A 20,740-nucleotide genomic window follows, 5' to 3' on the forward strand; every position below is an offset into this window, starting at 1 on the left:
TCAGTCACTAAGAAAAATGCCCTATATATAGGCTTGTCTACAGACTGGACTTAAGGAGACGTTTTCTCAGTTGAGGTGTCTCCTCTCAGATGACTTTAGCTTGTGTCAAGTTGTCATAAATCTAGCCAGCACACCCTACTCTCCCCGAAAACAGCACCCATGAGTTATCACAGTTACTAATTGTAACAATCACATTGTGCTTATTAAGTTGAAGACACAATTTTAAGTGCCCCACATTAATATGGCATCTAATCAAGAAAATTTGCATATGCCAGGCAAGTGCTCTACCATAGAGCCACACCCCAACTCCATAATTTTTATTGTTGCAAAATATGCATAAAAATTTATCTTTATTCATTTTGAGTGTTCAGTTTATGTTTATAATTACAAATGCAGCAATGATGAACAGGTGAGAGATCCTGTGTTTAGAATAGCACTCATGAGTTGACTTCTTTCTTTTTACTGTGTTGGGTTGAACCAACCCAGAGCCTATGCATGCTAGACAAACACTGCCAAGAACTACATCCTCCACTATGAACTAACTACTTAGTAGAGGCCACTAACAAATAACACGCTAAGGTTGGCTAGATGGGTTCGTCTGGCACATGGGTGGGCTTGTGTTGGAGTATTTGATTTTTGGATTCCCTGTTAGCTAGCTGCTGATCCTGTGTGCTTTGTACCCAATGCAAGGCAAGCACTGTATGTATGTGTGTGTGTGTATGTATGTATGTATGTATGTATGTATGTATGTATGTATTTTGTGTGTGGGGGGGTAGGGTTTCAAGACTGGGTTTCTCTGTAGCTTTGGAGCCTGTCCTGGAACTCACTCTGTAGATCAGGCTGGCCTTGAACTCACAGAGATCCGCCTGCCTCGGCCGCCTGAGTGCTGGGATTAAAAGCTTTTGCCACCACACCTGTCTGATAAATATTTGAATTTTTGTCAAACCAATGAAGAAATTAAAGAATAGAACGTGAGCTAGCTAGATGGCTGTTTTGGGCCTACACAAACTACCCTCCTTTTCTGGATTTTTTTTCTGACAGTGTGCCATTTCACCCCAAGTTGTGAATTTGCTTGAAAATGAGAACGTGCGGGGCGTTGGTGGTGCACACCTTTAATCCCAGCACTCAGGAGGCAGAGGCAGGCGGATCTCTGTGAGTTTGAGGCCAGCCTGGTCTCCAGAGCGAGTGCCAGGATAGGCTCCAAAGCTACACAGAGAAACCCTGTCTCGAAAAAAAAAAAAAAAACCAAAAAAAAAAAAAAAAGAAAAAGAAAAAAAGAAAGAAAAGAAAAATGAGAACGCAACTACAGCTGACATTGTTGTTTTTTTATGGCAGAGCTGACAGACTGAGCTTAAGCAGCTGTTTCTAGGTTTTGTTCTTGGGAAATGATGAGCTTATTTAAGCCAGAAAACTCTCTTTGCCAGAGGCATGTTGGTAGCGCACTGGCTATTTTTGGAGTTTTTATTATTATATATATATATATATTTGGTTTTTCGAGGCAGGGTTTCTCCGGGCTTTGGAGACTATCCTGGAACTAGCTCTTGTAGACCAGGCTGGCCTCGAACTCACAGAGATCCTCCTGCCTCTGCCTCCCGAGTGCTGGGATTAAAGGCGTGCGCCACCAAGGCCCAGTGCTATTTTTGGAGTTAAGGATCCCTATAGATTGAAGCCAGGCCCATGCCAGTGCCTGATACACCCTTTAGCTCAGTGCCTGTGTAATTGGACTGATAGACATTAATAGCTGGCATTGAATGCTGGTGTGGTGGTTTGAATGGCCCCCATAGGCTCATAGGGGGTGGCACTATTAAGTGGTGTGACCTTTTTGGAGTAGGTGTGGCCTTGTTGGAAGAAGTGTGTCCCTGGGCTGGGCTTTGAAGTTTCAATGCTCAAACCAGGCCAAGTGTTGCTCTCACTTCTTGCTGCCTTCTGATCTGGATATAGAACTTTTAGCTACCTCTCCAGCACCATGTCTGCCTGCTTGCAGCCATGGTACAATGGACTGGACCTCTGAACTATAAGAAAGCCCCAATTAACTGTTTCCCTTTATAAGAGTTGCCGTGGTCATGGTGTCTCTTCACAGCAATAGAACCCTAAGACACCTAGGAAGGAAGTGAATCTATGATACCCTTCTTCCCAATACTACCAGTCTGTTTCTTGCCCTTCTAGCTTACCATGTAATATTAGCTGATCAAAGTTGAAGGAATAATAATAGCTACCAGTTACCAAGTGCTAGAGACTATGAGCAGAGACAAAACCAGATATGCAAAAATACCCTGCATGATGGCTGGGGCAGGAAGATTGTGGCTCATTAGCTTGTGCCAAGTAATAAGACCCTGTCTCAAAAAAGGGAAAAATATTTTCTCAGTGTCAGGTCCAAAAGATGCTTGGGACAAATGGCTATGTGTGGTGCCTACTAGCACAGCACAGCAAAGCACACGCTGGCCTCCAGGGTTCTTCAGTACTACAAATACCAGTGGCTCTTCTCACCCTGTTCCTACCCCAAATTTCCCCAACTCATGAGCTTCCCTTCCCTAGCTTCTCATTTCTTTCTAACCCTGCCATTTCAGCCATGCTCTCCCATGGTCCCCTCTCTCTTGCCCCTTTCTCAGTCATCTCTTTCTCTTCCTCTCTCTCCCACCACCCCACTCATAGCCCGGTACAATCTGCTGGCCATATTCAGTTTATTCTTTCTCAGCTCTGGATTCTTCCAGATGCCTCTGATTGTACTCTCCCTCATATGTACAAGATCTCTCCTCCTCAGCCATACCTTGGAGTGGTCATGTTCTCAATTTATACACCTAAAACTGAGCAGAGTCTTGCATTCTCACAAGGCCGACCCCATGAGGGTCCTTGGCCAAGTGTCTGATTAAACAAATGGCAATAACTGTTTATGTGAGAAATGAATGATACAAGAGTCCTACACTGATGTTCAAGACATCAGGAAGCTTGCTTAGTGTCATACAGCTTCGTGGTTCTCAACCTTCCAGATGCTGCAACCCTTTAGTACAGTTCCTCATGTTATAGTGATCCCAACCATAAAATTATTTTCATTGCTACTTCATAACTGTAACTTTGCTACTGTTATGGATTGTAATGTAAATATCTGTGTTTTCTGATGGTCTTAGGTGACTCCTGTGAAAGGGTCCTTTGATCTCCAAAGGTCAACTACCCACTGGTTAAGATCCACTGACATAATTAGTAATGTCAAGATACTATCCAATTCCTTTGTTTTTGTCACAAGTTTTCTGGTAAAGCTGACCATTGAATCATTCATCTTTTTAGTTTGTAAGTGACAGGTAACCCCTAACTCTAGTCTAACAACACAAATGACTTCATAGTACCTCCTGCAGCTTCAGTCTTGCAGTGTTCTCACCGCCATCAGCCCTAGCAGGTAAGCACCTGCTTTATCTCACTTCTTTCTGTGCTGGTTTGTGAACTGGGTTAGAATGGAGTGTGGTGATATCTTTCTTGAACAAATAAAGCCTGTCTGGGGGTCAGAGATATAAGCAGGGAGAAACAGGAAATCACGGTCTTGTCCTCTGAGAGGCTAAGGACGTAAGATGTACTGTGGCTTGCTCCTTCTCTCTGATCTCTCAGCGTTTCCCTCTATATCTGACTTCGGCTTTTTATTATCTAGACCAATTAAGAACTCCTTTTACAATGGAGTGGAGAGAAATGGGGAGAGATGCCATCTCCTGATAGGAAGATCTGTTTTAAAATATTCCTAGCCATAATTAACTACCACAGATGAGAAGAGTGAAGCCCAGAGAAAGGAGATGACAAACCTAAGACCACACATTTAAATGTCAAGATCTGGGTGTTTTCTGCCACACCTGAATAACAACTTTTGGGAGAGAAGATAGGAATGTGTGCACAGGGGGAAAAGTCACAGATACAATGAACACAGTAACATCCTCCCCACCTGGAACTCAACTACAGTGGCAGTCACAGAAATGTCTGGAGGGACAAGGACACCAGCCATGTGCTTACAAGCATAGGAAGACATGTTGGGTGGAGATTTGATCCCCCTTATGAGGTCCCAAGAGACTTCTTTCAGGGGATCTTGAGCAGGGTTTCTAGCATTTGCAAGCAGTTGTCACCAAACAGATCAGGCCAAATTGCTACCATACCTGTGTCTGTCCCCATACAAGTCAGACCAAATCTATACCATACATGTGTTTCTTTTTTCTACAACTGTCTTCCCCATTCTAGCAACCCCAGGGACTTTCAGAGAGTTGCAGTAACATAAATATCTGAAGACAAAGGGAAGGATGACATTTCTGGGCTCTTGTTATGGATGAGTGAATGTAATCATATGGTCATCCCCTAGCTGTGAAATTCATACAGGAACTGGGAAGTGTTAATCCACTGATGTGAGGAGAAATACCACTGACCCAACTTGTAATGGCCAAATTAATGAGAGCAGGCTTTAATTTTGTTATTATTGTGCAAGGGCTGTCTCTCCCTAAAGGCAGGGTTAAGGAGATCAGTGTTGGAAATGGATAATATAAGGGGTTTTATAGTTCAGGAGTAGGGAATTTCCAAATGGGGAATTTAGAGGCAAATAGTGTTACAGAAGCAGAACATAAGACAACAAGTTGATCATAACAACCTCCTGGAACAAAGACATGGTTGCAAGGTGGTCACAAGAATGTGGTCATAACAAGGAGGTCATAACAACAGGTGGTCGTAATAACCTTCTGAAACAAAGGCATAGTTGCTGTTTCCTGGAACAGGCAGTACAGAACCATTTGTAGTTAAGGTTACAAATGGGCACATGGCCCAATCCTTGAGAAACAGACTTAATTATAAACAGACAAATGTAGTTTGTCTTTACAAAGCTTTCAAGCCTAAGATTGGTTGGTTTATCAGGAGTTGCCAGATGAAGATAAAGTGATTTTAGATATGATCTATATTGTTCTAGTTTCCATGCCTGTCACGTGTATTTTCACCCTTAGCAAAGATTAATGAACGACTGGGTAAATAAATGAGTAAAAGAAACTTCTCAAGCTCTGTCTAACCAGGCATGTTTATGTTCGTCACACTGAATGTAGGGGTATGGCTCCACCTAGTGGACACTTCAGAGTTACGCCTGAACCTTGAACATTATCTTGCCCCTACACTTGTTTCATTCTGCGGCTTCTTCATCCGAATGTTCCTGCTTCTCACACACTAAGGATGGTGGCACAGCCTTGCAGGTGATCTGTAGGTGTCATACAGCTTAGTGGTTCTCAACCTTCCAGATGCTGCAACCCTTTAGTACAGTTCCTCATGTTATAGTGACCCCAACCATAAAATTATTTTCATTGCTACTTCATAACTGTAACTTTGCTACTGTAGTTACAGTTGCCAAAATGGGCAACCTGAGAAAAAGATGCTTGTAGAGAAGAAGAGCTAGGATGAGTTTCCTGAGAGCTTCTGGGGATGTGCAAGAGACACTGCAGCTGGTGTCCTGAGAGGCATGCCCAGCTGTGTGGCTGTGAGCAAGCCGTCCCTGTCTCATTTGGGGCAGCTGAGTCTGAAATCAGATACATAGATGATGATGGTCCATATCATGTGTCTAGGGCGACTTCCCACAGTCTGTAGGGGCCACCATGTTTATGTTTATCGTAGACAGCACTGGTTTTAGATCAGGTAAGGAACCAAGCTTCAATGTTAACAGGGTCAGACCCAAGGGCTGATCTCTGATCCTCCTGACTTTGATGCCTATACTGATGGCATTACACTGTGTCACATTTTAAAGATTACATCAGAATGGTCAAAAGACCAAAGCCCCCGGAGCTTTGGTCTCTATGACTGGGTCACAGCTCTACCTATGGACCCACCCAGCAATGTGTGAACATGGGAAAGTCACTTAATCTCTCTGGGTTTTGGTTTTTCCCATCTGCAAACTGGAATAGCAAAGTGCTGGCATAAAATTTTCTGCATACCAACATCACATCACTTAGAAGGTTATCTAGATGTCCTAGTCTTCATTAACTATACATATATATGTGGGTTTCTTTCTACTTCAAAATCCCAGATCTCCCTTGGAAGTTGTGTTAATTAAAAACAATGGCACAAGCTAGAGTCATCTGAAAGAAAATCAGCTGAGAACAATGCCCCTTCAGATTGACCTGTCAGTAAGCCTTTGGGGCATTTTTTGATTGGTGATTAATGTGGAAGGGTCAGCAATTGGGCAGGCCTGGGTGTCACAACCCCCTCCCCATAAAAAAGCAAACTGAGCAAGACATGGGAGCAGTGCTTCTCTGTGTTCTCTGTTCTAGTTCTTGCCTTCAGATTTCTGCCTTGTGTTCCTACCCCAACTTCATTTTATGTACAGCGAAATAAACTTTTTCCTCCTCAGGTTTCTTTGGTTTGTTGTTGTTGTTTATTTATTTGTTTTTGGTTTGTTTTGACAGGGTCTCTCTGTAGCTCTGATTGTCCTGAAAGACAGGCCTCAAACTCTTAGATTCACCCACCTCTGCCTCCCCAGTGCTTGCATTAAAGAAGTGTGTGATCATACCTGGCCTCCCAAATTGCTTTTGGTCCTACTGTTTTATCACATCAACAGAAGAGCCAGGCATGGTGGCTTAAACCAGGAAGTAGAGGCAGGCAGATCTCTCAGTTCTAGTCCAGCCTTGTCTACGGACTGTTCCAGGACAGTCAGGGCTACACAGAGCAACTCTGTCTCAAAAAACAAAAACAAATTAATTAAAAAAAGATTAAAACACACACACACACACAACACACACACACACACACACACACACACACACACACACACACACACACACTGGGCATATGGGCTCATACTTTAATCCCAGCACTTAAGAGGCAAGGATCCACCTTCCAAAGGGTCCACATCCTCCTCCTAACAGTGCCAACTGGCACCAGTGTTCAGATACTATGGGGAACAAGTCTTCTTTACACCACCACAATAGCTAAGGAGTCTTTGTCAAGGTGTGGTCCCATCCATCCTGACCCATCATTGCCTCTGTTCCAGTCTCTCCTGCATGGTGTTCTGACAGCTTGTCAGTTCTGTGTGAAATTTACTGAGAAACAAGCATCAGCCTCTGGCTGGCATCACAGTTCAGCCATTTTCTTCCCCAGCATGAGACTCCTGGGGTCCATTTTCACATAGTCTCTGACAACCAAGGAAGGGGCACTGGTGTCTCTTTGGCATATGTTCGTTTTCATTTAAACTTTAGTAACCATCTTTTAGTAACCAACTTTGGGCACAAGAAAACTTCCTGCCTGTGTTTGTAGGTTCATAAAAAGCCCTTCACTCGCTGTGTCCTCTTTCCCAAGAATGGAATGGTTGCAATCAAATGCTTGCTAATTCACAGAGCTGTCATCAAAACAGGTGACTGGAAAGGGTGATTGCCCATGCAGTATGCTAAAGCTTTGCTACTGGGAGAGACAGCAGGGAAAAAGCCATCCAGCAGGAAAGTTAATTTAACAAACACTCACCAAGGGCTTGAAAAGTGCCTCATGCCCTCAGCCAGAGGGAGTCACTGGCAACAGAGGAATTATACAGAACTGTAGGGAAATGCCCCAGAGAACACAGATCTCTTCAAATGTCTTACTCCAAATGAATACAGAAAGCACTTTAAGTATCATCTCCTCACTTCCCATTTCCATCCCTTCCCCCAGTCCTGGCCATGTATTTTCTGTCTTTGGAGGCACAACTTGAAGTAGCCTCAGAGGAAAAAGAGCAGGTTCCAGTGACCTGGGAAACAATAATGCCTCTCAGCTACCAATATGCTCAGTGGTTTCTGGACCTCTGGGTGCAGGTGGCAGAAGACAATTTCAGGTGTCATTCCTCAGTTGCTGTTTACCTTGTATTTGAGACATCATCTCTCATTGACTTGGAACTCAACAAGTAGGCTATTCTAGGGCACTGCAAGCCCCAAGGGATCTTCCTTTCTCTGCCTCTAAGGTGTTGTGATTACACTGCTACACCCATATTTGTTATGTGGACTCTGTGTTCAAACCCAGGCCCTCATGTTTGTGGAGCAAACACTTTACTGTCTGAGCTTACTTCCAAGTCCTCAAACTCATTGTTAATATAGTGTCAGCAAGGAAAACCAAATGTCACCCTTGTTGTGTTCCTGTGGAAGTAAGAAGTCTGCCCGTAAGAACCACCAGTGTGTTCCTTGTATTAGAGTTCCCTTGATGGGAGATGTCCTTCTGTATGCTGTGAATATGTTTCTCTTATTGGTTGATGAATAGAGCTGTTTCAGCCAATGGACAGGCAGGATTTAGCCAGATGGGGAATCCAAACATGGATAGAGAATGGTAGTAGGTGGAGTCAGACTAGTAAAAATTGGTTAATAATTAAGAGAGAGCTATCTGGGGGGAGGAGAGCATGAGGATCGGGGAGATTGGGCCGGGGGAAGAATAGAGAAGGAGAACAATAAAAGAGATACCTTAATAGAGGGAGTCATTATAGGTTTAAAGAGAAATCTGGCACTAGGGAAATGTCCAAGGATCCACAAAGATGACCCCAACTCAGAATCTAAGTGGTCCCTCTGGGACCACTTTCTACTGGGAACTAGCTACTTGCTGTTGAAATGAAACCTGTGGATTTGGTGCTGGTCCTGACTGGACGCTACTCCATATGCAAAACCGTCATTGTGAAGAACATTGAAGATGGCACCTCAGACCATCCTTACAGCCATGCCCTGGTGGCTGGAAATTGACCACTATCCCTAAAAAGTGACAGCTGCCATGGGCAAGAAGAAAATCTTCCAAGCAATCACATATCAAGTCTTTTGTGAAAGCTTATAACTACAATCGCCTCATACCCACAAGGTACTCTGTGGACATCCCCTTGGACAAAACTGTTGTCAATAAGGATGTCTTTAGAGCCCCAGCCCTGAAAAGCAAGGAGAGATGGGAAGCCAAGGTCAGGTTTGAGGAATGATACAAGACAGGGAAGATCAAATGGTTTTTCCAGAAGCTTCACTTTTAGGTATATTCCATCATTAAAAGTTTAAAAAACAAACAACAAAAAGAATCTAAGCAATAGTGGAGAGGCTATCTTAAATGCCCTTCCCCTATAATGAGATTGATGACTACCTTAAATGCCATCATAGAGCCTTCATCCAGTGGCTGATGGAAGCAGAGTCAGACACTCACAGCTAAACACTGAACCCAGTTGCAGAGAGGGAGGAATGAAAATTAAAGGTGTCAAGACCAGGCTGGGGAAACCCACAGAAACAGCTGACCTGAACAAGGGGGAGCACATGGACCCCAGACTGATGGCTGGGAGGCCAACATGGGACTGATGCAGACCCCTGAACGTGGGTGTCAGTGATGAGACCTCGGCAATCTATAGGGCCTCTGGTAGTAGATCAGTATTTATCCCTAGTGTATGAATGGACTTTGGGAGCCCATTCCACTTGGAGGGATGCTTTCTCAGCCTGGATACATAGAGGAGGGCCTAGGCCCTGCCCTGGATGATATGACAGACTTTAGGGAACCCCCATGGAGGGCCTCACCCTCCCTAGGGAGCAGAGGCTGGATGGGGTGGGGGGTGGGGGGAGGTGGGGAGAGAGAGGGAGCTGGGATTGACATGTGAAACAGGCTCATTTCTAATTTAAATAAAAATAAATTTTTAAAAAAGAATCCAGTACTTGTTCAGCCCAGGAGGCTGGATGTCTCAGCTGGTCTTCTGTATATGCCAGAATCCTAGAGAAGTAGGCTCTAACACCAGTGAAGGGATGGGCTTGCAGTGTGAGCAAGAGCAGGCAGGCAAAGAGCAAGCACTTCCTTCTTCCACGTCCTTTATATAGGCTGCCAGACAAAGATGTGGCCAATATTAGTGGTGTATCTTCCTAACTCAAATATCCAGATTAGAAGTGGGTATTCACTGGGCATTGGTGGCGCACGCCTTTAATCCCAGCACTTGGGAGACAGAGGTAGGCGGATCTCTGTGAGTTCGAGACCAGCCTGGTCTACAAGAGCTAGTTCCAGGATGGCCTCCAAAGCCACAGAGAAACCCTGTCTCAAAAAATAAAAAAAAAAGTGGGTATTCCCACAAATAATTTAATTAAGAAAAAATTCCTCACAGGTATATCCAGCTTCTTAGGTTGTAGTTAATTACAAATGTCATCAAGTTGACATTCAAGAATAACTATTATATTCCCCATCCTCAGAGCAGTAGAAAAAAGGGCACCTCCCTTTGTGAGCTCATCTCATTCTAAAAGCCTCTGGAAGCATGTCAGTATTTGGTGGTTTACTTTGTTCTAATAAAAGTAAATGCCATACTTCCAACATCTAGATGGTAAGAATCAGAACCTACCATCCATGTCTTAGGGTCACTGTTGCTGTGATGAAATACCATGGCCAAAACAACCTGAGGAGGAAAGGGTTTATTCAATTTATGTTTCCATATCACAGTTCATAATCAAAGGAAGTCAGGACAAGATCTCAACCAGAGCAGGGATCTAGAGGCAGGAGCTGATGCAGAGGCCATGGAGGGGTGCTGCTTACTGGCTTGCTCCTCATGACTTGCTCAACCTGCTTTCTTGTAGAACACAGGACCACCAGCCCAAGGATGGCACCATCTATAATGGGCTAGGCTCTCCCCCATCAATCACTGAGAAAATGTCCTACAGGCTGGCCTATAGCCAATCTCATAGAGGCATTTTCTCAATCGAGGCTCCCTCCTCTCTGATGACTCTAGTTTGTGTCAAGTTGACATAAAACTAGCCAGTACTTTCCACTTACAAGCCAGGGTAGTTAGTTATAAGCCAGAGAGTGGAGGATGGGGAGGGAGGCTGAAAACTTTCCTTTTTGGTCTGTTGTTTGTCTTTGTGCAGATCACAACTATTGAGGAGTAGTCAGTTCAAAATGCTATATGATTGGTAAACATCCTTTCTAGTTGGACATTACCTAGGGTTCACAGGGCAGGGTATGGTGGTGTATCCTTTATTCCAAGCACTTGGCAAGTGGATCTCTGTGAGTTCAAGGCCAACCTGGTCTACATAGTGAGATACATAGAAAGAAGGAAAGGAAGGAAGGAAGGAAGGAAGGAAGGAAGGAAGGAAGGAAGGAAAAGAAAGAAAGGAAGAAAGAAAGAAAAAAAGAAAGAAAGAAAGGAGGGAGGGAGGAAAGATGAACAAACCTAGAAAAGCAAGTTAACTTATTTCTGGAAACTGAATTACTATAGTTATTGGAATTGTCATAATTCAATAAAAATGGAGGAGTTTACAAAATGGCCTGGCCCTGGCTAACAGAACCTATTATCATTAGTTTGCTAAATGGTCATGTCAGACTGCCTTCTCACTCTTTATGTTTAAGCCCATAGGCCCAGCCTTGCTCAGCTCTGTCACAGAAGTGTCTTTCTGTAGGGGGTAGCAGTCAGGACAGATTCATAACTGGTCAAAGTGCTGAGACTTGTGGGTAGTTGGAGGAGAGAAATAGAGGGTAGAAATTATCATATTTTGTTGTATACGTGTATGATATTCTTGAATAATACATTTGAAAAAGAAAAACAACAAAAAGGGAAAAATAATAAAGGAGGCATTCTGAGTGAAGAGGCAGAGTTGAGCAGAAGGTGTGAATGGTCACACCAACTCCATCTGCAATCCAGGTCTGCCACTTACTTTGTGGCTTTGCCTCAGTCTCCCCACCTGTGAAGCAGAAATGACAATTCTGCAGAATTTACTACAACGGCTGAGATAATGTATGTATGAGGAGCAAGAAAAGCGAGCAGATGGCAAACATACCAGCCCCCACACAGATGAAAATTGTAGTTGAGATTTCAGTGACAGAAACATCTCGAACACAACTGACAGAGGCGTGGGATGCAGGCTGTGCTCTTGTGGCCTCTGAGATGAAATGTGACAATTGGCTGTCATTCATACAGTGAAATTCCTTACCCCAGTGATAGCTCAGAGCAGAAGATGCGCCTGAGCTGAGGGACTGAGACTGTCAAGAGTGCCACAGATCAACTTGAAACAGAGTGGATGCTTTCTGGTACTCCACGGTGCAGCACTGGGTGGGGGTAGAGCCTGACTGCCCCTCACTAAAGCACTTATAGAGCCAGTGATGGTCCTTGGGGAGCCAGCCTACTGGGGAAGTAGTAATTAGCCATCAGGCTAGAGGCTTCCAGACCCAGAGTCTAAGCGATGCATAGCTTCCCTCTTGCATAGCTTTTGTTAACACAGCATTCTGAATTTAGTCAGAAATATCCCTCCCACTGATGCTTCTAGAAGACCTGTGTCCCCCGCTGCATTAATGCATTGACATTCCACTCTATGGGCACTTGTACCAAACTCATGTTTGTTTGTTTGTTTTGTTTTGTTTTCTGTTGAACTTAGTTCAAGAACCACCTAAGCTGGTCTGGGGATGTAGATCAGATTATAGAGTAATTAGCATACACAGAGCATTGGGCTTTATTCTCAGCACCATATAAACCAGATGTAGTGGTGCAGAACTGCAGTTTCAGCACTTGGGACATGGAAACGGGAGGATCTGATGTTCAAGGTTCAGCTATATCATCAGTTCCAGGCCAGGCTGATATTCATGAGACCATGTATTAAAACAAAATCACAAGAAATGCACAACAAAGTTTTTTGTGTGCCATTCACACACTGGTGTTGCAATCTAATCTTAAAAATAGCCCTCTCTAGGCATGGCACAGGCCTATTATCCCACCACCTGGGAGGCAGGAGAATCAAGAGTTCAGGTTCATCCTCAGCCATATACTGAGTTTGAGGCCATCCTGGGCTATATTACACCCTAGCCAGCGGTTCTCAGTGTGTGGGTTGAGACTCATTTGGGGGTCAAACAACCCACACAGGGTTGCCTAAGTCCATGGGAAAACACTGATATTTACATTACAATTCATAACAGTAGTAAAATTACAGTTACAAAGTAGCAATAAAAATAATTTTGTTGTGTTTGTGTGGGGTCACCACACCTTGAGGAACTGTATTAAAGGGTTGCAACATTAGGAAGGTTGAGAACCACTGCCCCAGACCCTGTCTTAAAAGTTAATTAAGGAAACAAACACCGCTCTTTGAGTTTAGAGTAAGAGATTGATTGATGACAGGAATAAAGATAGAGCATGTATATTTATGTGGGAGTGAGTTAGGGGACAGATCATGAAACTAGAAAGGGGTTATAAGAGGAAAAATGAGGGTTGGGAGAGGCTGATAGAATACAAGAGACGTGAAAGTGTAAATGGATTTCTGGGGGTGGGAGGGTGCAAGAAGGGGAGAGAAGATTGACTAAAAATATGTATGAAAATGCCATAATGAAACCAGTTACTCTGTATGGTAATTAAATAATACATAAGAATGGAATAATAGAATATTCTAATCATAAAAAAGGAAAGAATAAGAAGGCTCTTCCTTAGCTTGATTGGTGATTGGAATCCATTTTTTCCTTTGTAAAAAGGAGTCCCATATTTCAGTGACAGAGCAGCTTCAAGTTCCCTTGTCTCCTCTAGCTGGTGGGGTTCTGTGGCCCATTTCTCTTCCTTCTGGACTAGATAAGTAAGAATAATGAATCAGCCTGCTGCCTTGCTAACTGGATGAGGATAGATAGGGTGGCAGGATTTAATAAAATGCAGTCCCGGCAAAAATGAATGAATGCTGAGAGGTCATTATCTATGCTATATAAGATCTATCATGGTGGGCATCCGTCTTCTGAGGCCATAAAAATGATCCATCACAAGGGAAGAATGAATAACGGTGCCCCAGGACTGCAAAGACCCTTTACATTCTGCCACCTTGTGTTTCCTGACCCTGATCAAAGGGTTGACAGTGTTTTCCTTAAGACCTCCTGTAATGTGACACACACCTTCCCTCACTGTGTTTTGTTTTGATTTTTTTTTTTTTTTTTTTTTTAGTTTTTTGAGACAAGGTTTCATGTAGCTCAGGCTGGCATTGAATCCCTGATTCTCCAGTCTCTGCTGCTCAGTGCTAGGATTACAAGTATGTGCCACCATGCCTGGCTCATAGCATCCTGGGAAGGCTTTGTGGTGACAGCTCAAAATGACACTGGCCAAGTCCTCCATGACACAGCCCTTCTGCCTCTGCCTCTGCTTACTTCTTGTCTCCAGAACCCCTGTCTTGGTCACATCTTTTGTGCTCCATCCCCACCTTCATTTCTACTTCAAAAGCCTCACAACCTTTTCTTGTTGTTGTAACAAAATCCCTAGCAAAAGCAGTTTAAGGAAAGAAAGGTTTATGTTGATTTATGGTTTTAAGCCTTTGTTCACCATGGTGGGGAATTCATGGAGGCAGGAGATGAGGCAGCTGGCCATGCTATGTCCAGGGACAGGAAGCAAAGGACAATGCAAACCGGTGGTCAGCACTCCCTTGCTTTCTCCCTCTCTCCCTTCCTTTCTCCCTCCCTGGCTCCCTCCCTTCCTCCCTCCCGCCTCCCTCTCTGCCTCCCTCCTTGTCTCTCTGTCTCCCTGTCTCCCTGCCTGCCTGTGTTCCTGCCTGCCTGCCTCCCTCCCTCCCTCCCTCCTCGCTCCTTCCCTCAGTATGCACGCGCGCGCGTGTGTGTGTGTGTGTGTGTGTGTGTGTGTGTGTGTGTGTGTGTGTAGGTGTGTAGGTGTGCATGTGTGTGCTTGCATGGGCATGTACAAATGTGTGCACACTGCTGGGTGCATGCGAAAGTCAGTTTGCTGTCATGTGTCTACTTCAATCCCTCTTCATGTCATTTGTTTCTTTGTTTTTGAGATAGTGTCTCTCTATGTAGTTCTGAGGGTCCTAGCACTCTCTATGTAGACCAGGCTGGTCTCCAACTCTCAGAGATTCTCCTGCCTCTACCTCCTGAGTACTGGAATTAAAGGCACACACCACCGTGCCTGGCTCCATGTCATTCTTTGTGTGTGACAGAGTCTCTTATTGAACTTAGTGCCATCTGTTGCACTAGGATGGCTGGCCTGGTGAACTTCAGGGATGCTTGTTCAGCCTCCCCTGGGACTGCTGGCACTCAGCTTTTACTCAGGTGCTGTGGGCCTGAGTTCAGGTCCTAATGCTTACACAGCAGGCATTTTACCAACTGAGTGATTTCCTCAGCCTCTCTCTCCTTTTTATGTAGCCTAGTGTTCCCGCTCATTTTAGAGTGGTTTTTCTCACCTCGGGGAACCATCTAGAAACTCATCTAGACATCCCAGATAATTCAAGATCAGCTCTAGTTGATAATCAATAACAGCCATCACAGTCTGTGCTCTGTGTCCATTCAGTACTACCCCCACCTCTGCTGCAAAACCCTGCATAGGGTGCACTTAGAGGGAACAGCAGAAGGAAATGAGGCCTCTTCTCATGTTAGTAGGTGGGTGGAGTCCATGTTGCATTGCTACTTGTGGAAGGCGAGCATGGTCACTGAAGACAAGGTCCTGCTGCTAAGTTCACAATGGTCCCCATTCATTCCAGTCTCTGAATATTTGGTGGCAGCAGTGACCAAAATAGCCTCATCAGACCAGTTCATAGTTTGTAAATTGTTCCTAAATGCTCTGCTCTAAATGGTCTTCCCAGTGGTTGCATGACTCCTGCCATGTCTTTGGATAAATCGCCTGTCTTTCCACATTGAGCAGAATTGCTTGCTGCTGGAGTCCTTGACTCATCTGGTACTGGGGCAAATGTGTAACTCCTGTAGAGACACTACAGTGCACACAGAGCCGTCACCTCTCTCATTCTAGAAGTCATCCTTCTGTCACTGTAGCCCATAGCCCAATTAGCTTTTTAAAACAAGTAAACACACTGAGGTGTATATTAAATATAAATACTTGGTTGATAGCTCAGGTTTATTAATACTAGCTCTTACAACTTAAATGAACTCATGTTTCTTATCTGGTTTGTCATGTGGCTTGGTACCTTTTCTCAGTACAACAAGCCCATTTTGCTTCTGTCTGCATCTGCTGGTGACTTCTCAGACTCCACCCTTCTTCATCTCAGTATCTTTAGTTTGGTTGTCCTGCCTATACTTCTTGCCTGGCCTGTCATCTTTTTATTAAACCAATTTGAGTGACAAATCTTTACAGTGTCCAAGAGGATTATTTCACAGCAATACAAGCACATACAGTTGGCTTATTTTAAACTCACTGGCCAACTGAAACTCTTGCAGCTTAGGGACAGAGATTCAATGCCTGACTAAAGGAATTTTTTTAAAGATTTTATTTATTTATTATGTATACAACATTCTGCTTCCATGTATATCTGCACACCAGAAGAGGGCACCAGATCTCATAATGGATGGTTGTGTGCCACCATGTGGTTGCTGGGAATTGAACTCAGGACCTCTGGAAGAGCAGCCAGTGCTCTTAACCTCTGAGCCATCTCTCCGGCCCTGGATAAAGGAATTTTGAGAACAGTGGATTACATGTGCTTTCTTCCTATCTATTTAACAGAGAATAGTATTTTCACTGTCCTCAGACATGATCTTTGAGGGAGAGTCCTCTCAAGTGTTCAAACTACAGCCATTCATTTCCCACAATACCCAGCAGCCATTTTGAATCAGGTCTTTCCTTCACCCCTTCTCATTATTCAAGGCACTTTGACACTGATGTGCCTAAATTCTGAACCCCCAAATCAGCAAGAGACCCTTTATGATGTAAAAGCAAAGAGTATATATATAGTTTTTCGAGACAGGGTTTCTCTGTATTGTTTTGAAGCCTGTCCTGGAACTCACTCTGTAGACCAGGCTGGTCTCGAACTCACAGAGATCCTCCTGCCTCTGCCTCCCAAGTACTGGGATTAAAGGTGTGTGCCATCAATGCCCAGCAAGTCTTTTTTATTATTTAATGAGTTAACTGTATTAACTTGGTTCCTCTGTCTGTTCGACACATTGGGTGGGGCAAGAAGGATCTGGAGGGACTGAGGGGCAGGGAATTTATTGGGTAGAGCAAGGGGAGTGTCTAGGGGTATGCAACAGTTTCAGGATTGGTGTGTACTTCTGGGCTTGGGCGACCTGTCCTGTGTTGATTGGTTAACTAGTTGTTATGGCCTATAGGCCCTCCAAGGGCAGTTGCTATGCTCTACACTCCACAGTTAAGCCACTTTTATTGTAAAGCAAGTCCAGAGCCCACCAGCTAACTTCTGATTGGTTCCTTGCCACATGGAGGGTATCTGACCGCCTAGTGATTGGGGCAGGTCTGGAAAGGTCAGACATGTGCTAAGTCAGAGATCTACATCTTGCTGGGTCTTTTCTGCAGCCTGCCATGGTATGGTCCATTCAAACACGAATGCAGAAGGGACAGCATCTTTGCTTCTTCCCATCTCGACCCTCCCAAGTGTCCCTCCCACTCCATGGCTTCTGAACTCCAGTGAGTATAGAAGCTGTCTCCTACTACATCAAAATGAATCAGGACCTTCTTTCTTTCCACTCCGGTCCTGAAGGAAAAGGACTAATCAAAGCAGCAGAGGTTGGATGCTTAATGTCATGGAGAGAGGTGGGTGCCCTGTATAGAAAAGATAGCACCTATGAAGTTACAAATCTGACTTAGAACCAGTGTCTGAGCAGGGAAAGGGAAGGCAGAAGCAGATTACGGGTGGCTAATTTCTTAGGTTTACCTGACAGACTATCAGAGGACTTTCGAAGACTTTCTCAGATGTCTTCACTGCCTACCAGAAAGCAAACCCCCAACAACACTCATATTGAGTCCCCAGAAAGGCCAGGTGACAAGACAAAAGCCAAAGGTTAGTCTGATGGCAGAGCTGGCCCTCTTACCTGTATACCCTAGGCCTTTGCCTAGGTGTGAAGTGTGAAAGTGTGTTCTTTGGTTCAGCAGCACCAATAGGGCTGAATCACGGTTTGTATTGTCACAGAACTCCCAGGACTTGGATGCTCTTGCCCTACAGCACCAGCTGTAGAAAGAACTTATAGACCAGATGAAAGCCTGGTTAGCCCAGGTGGACCCCAGGGATTTATCACAAACCCAGGATTGTTAGTGCTTTCTTGTGACACATGCTGCAGGACAAGGGACCCAAGTCAGAGCTTAGGAGACAGAATCATTTTTTGTTTGTTTGTTTTTTTCTGAGAGTGAGGACCAATCAGCTGCTAGATCTGAGCCGTCTTGTCTTCATGCTTCCTAAGAATGTAGCTAGAAGGGTACAGTGCCATGGTCCTCGCCTGCTTGCCTGGCATAGGGAGGTCCTGGGTTTGCTCTCCAGTGCGCACATGTGAACTGGATAAGCAATGGATTGAGAGATAATTATTTAACAATAAAAAGGAACAGAGTAGCTATGTTTGGTGGTATAGTCCTATCATCTCAGCTACTCAAGAGGCTGAGGTAGGAGGATCACAAATTCAGACCTAGCTGGGCAACTTGGTGAGGCCAAGTCCCCAAATAAGGAAATTTAAAAAAGAAAATGAGGCTGAGGCTGTAGCAGAGTGGAGGATACCTTCCATAATATTAATGTAGCCCTGGATTCCACATAAAAGAAAGAAGAGGAGGAGGAGGAGGAGGAGGAGGAGGAGGAGGAGGAGCACACATTTGGTACCTACTGTATGACTCCTTTTATATAACATTCTCTAAATGATGGAGATACAGAAATGCCAATCAGGTGTGTGCTTGCCAAGGGTTGGGAATAAAGTGCCTGGAAGTATGTGGGGCTGGCTGATATGAGGAAAATAATTCTTTTTCTGTCAAAAGTATCTAAGCCTTCCAAGAGTCAATATTGCATGAATCTTAGCCCACCTAGTAAAACTACTTTATGCAAAGGCCCTGAAGAATCCCCCAGAGGTTGATGGCCTGGAACACTGGCTTCTTTCCACTTTTCTTCATCTCCTTTGTGCCAGTTCTTTTCAAAGTAACCAAACTGAACGGCTCTAGGGGAAAAAGACAAAAATCATCACCTGCTTTAGAATGAAAACCACGTGAGCGTCTTGTCCTAATGTGCTTGGTAGCCCGGTTCAGGTCAGGGAGCACCCTTTTCTCAAAGAGACATTGCTTGGCTTAGCTACTTCGTTTGCATGACACTGAAAATATTTGTTTTTAACACAATAAAGGGCAGCAGGAGGCAGATCTTTGCAGCAGTGGCATGGTGACTGTGGTGTTGTTTACATGAATCTACATATGATGGCACAGAACTAAACACACACCATGCCAATGCCAATTTCCTGGTTTTGCATGTTAGACTTGCCTAACCCACCACTGGAGGAAGCTGTGGGAAAGGGGCACAGGACCTTTTTGCCATTTCTTACAAATTTTAAATAAAAGATGAAGTAATCCTGTGAGAGAAATCTTCAGAACGAAACATCCAGGGACCTTGTTCTGAGTTTGTATTGGGTTCCAGGCTGGGAGCCTGTTTGACAAAGACATCATGTTATCAGTGCATTCCAGAATGTTCTATCTCTCTAAATGGTGCCACAAGTTTTGAAATACACAAATGTATTAAGGGGAGAGTTAGACCTATAGAATACCAGCTCAGTGGACCCTTAGAGCTAAGAAAGCAAGTCCAGGATATAGAAGAGGCCTGGCTAAGGTCTCCCAAGCATCTGATGGCAGACATGGGACCAAGGGTGAGTCCTTCTGTCACACCCCACCACTCTCCTCTTCCTTCAGCTCTCCATTCACCCTGGAGGGTTAAGACATTAAAATTCAGAACTCATCGGAAGGTTAACTCTGAAAAGTAACCGCCAGAGGAGTAGATGAACATCAGGGCATCTTTTTTAATTGCCTATTCACACAGACAGATTGTCTTTTCTTATTCAGATCTAAACTTGGAGATGTGTCCTTCTGCAGGGTACTCGTTATCTGACGCCTCATCAGGAATGGGAACTAAAGTGCAATTTGATTGCTGAGTATAGGTTCTATTTTTTTTCCTCCTAAGCAGGAAGTTCAAAATCTACTGTGTTATTTTTAAAGAGGGTGGAAAAAAAAGAATCATAATAACTTCCTCAGAGGCCCAGTCCAAAGACACATACTGCTGACCTCAGCTGAGAGGGGAGGACCAGAGGTGATGTGGGGCAGAGTCTAAGCCATTTCTCGGTGGAGGGGTAGGGGCCATACAAAAGGTAGCAAGGGACATATGCCACTGGGGCTGGTTCCATGGTGACAGTGGCCCTGGGTTTTTCTGGGGCTGATTTCTATCAGGATTCATTTGAGGAGCTGTGACTACCTTCTCCTTGTCCACAGAGCCATGGTTCTCAATCCTGGCCAGATAGGTGACTCCTGTGGGTCAGGGCTCTTCTTGGTCTTTTGCGGCACCTGGAACATTAGGCAAACACGATGGGAGTCACAATCATAATCCTTACCTTCTTGAGTGAGTTTGGAAGGAGGAATCCCTGGGAAATTAATATTGAGAAAATATCATATTAACTTGCTTCTGTTGACCTAACCATTTATTGATGGCTGATCATGTGAGTCAGTATGCTGAGAACAAGAATTATAAACAAGATACTCAGTTTTGGAGGAGGCTCCCCACGTCCATTAGAACGAGCAGGAAAATCCTGGAAAACTGCAAGGCATCTTGGGGATTGCTTTTGTAGAAAGTTCTGGAAACAAAGGGCAAAGGCATTGAATGTTTTTCTTCTACAAATTGTCATTTTCTTCTTCCCTCTGCTTTGTCTTAGGAGCTTAGAAATGCCTTCTTCCTGCTGTTAGCAGTGGGGGACTCAGAGGGTATACCCCTTCATCCTTCTAACACCATTGCCAATTATAGTGAAACCTAAATATTCTCTTTTCCCCATTTCTCCTCCCTCCCTCCCTCCCTCCCTCTCTTCTTGCAGGGCATGTCTCATTAAGCCCAGGCTGGCCTCACAGGTTGCCTAGGATGACATTAAATTC

General features: G+C 44.3%; 1 pseudogene; it reads left to right on the plus strand.

The window, feature by feature from the left end:
• Positions 1 to 8,549: 8,549 nt before the first annotated feature.
• LOC107978292 lies at positions 8,550 to 8,956 on the plus strand (annotated as a pseudogene).
• Positions 8,957 to 20,740: the final 11,784 nt, after the last annotated feature.

The sequence above is a fragment of the Cricetulus griseus genome (genome assembly GCF_003668045.3).
Source record: "Cricetulus griseus strain 17A/GY chromosome 1 unlocalized genomic scaffold, alternate assembly CriGri-PICRH-1.0 chr1_0, whole genome shotgun sequence".
In the NCBI taxonomy this organism is placed as follows: Eukaryota; Metazoa; Chordata; class Mammalia; order Rodentia; family Cricetidae; genus Cricetulus; species Cricetulus griseus.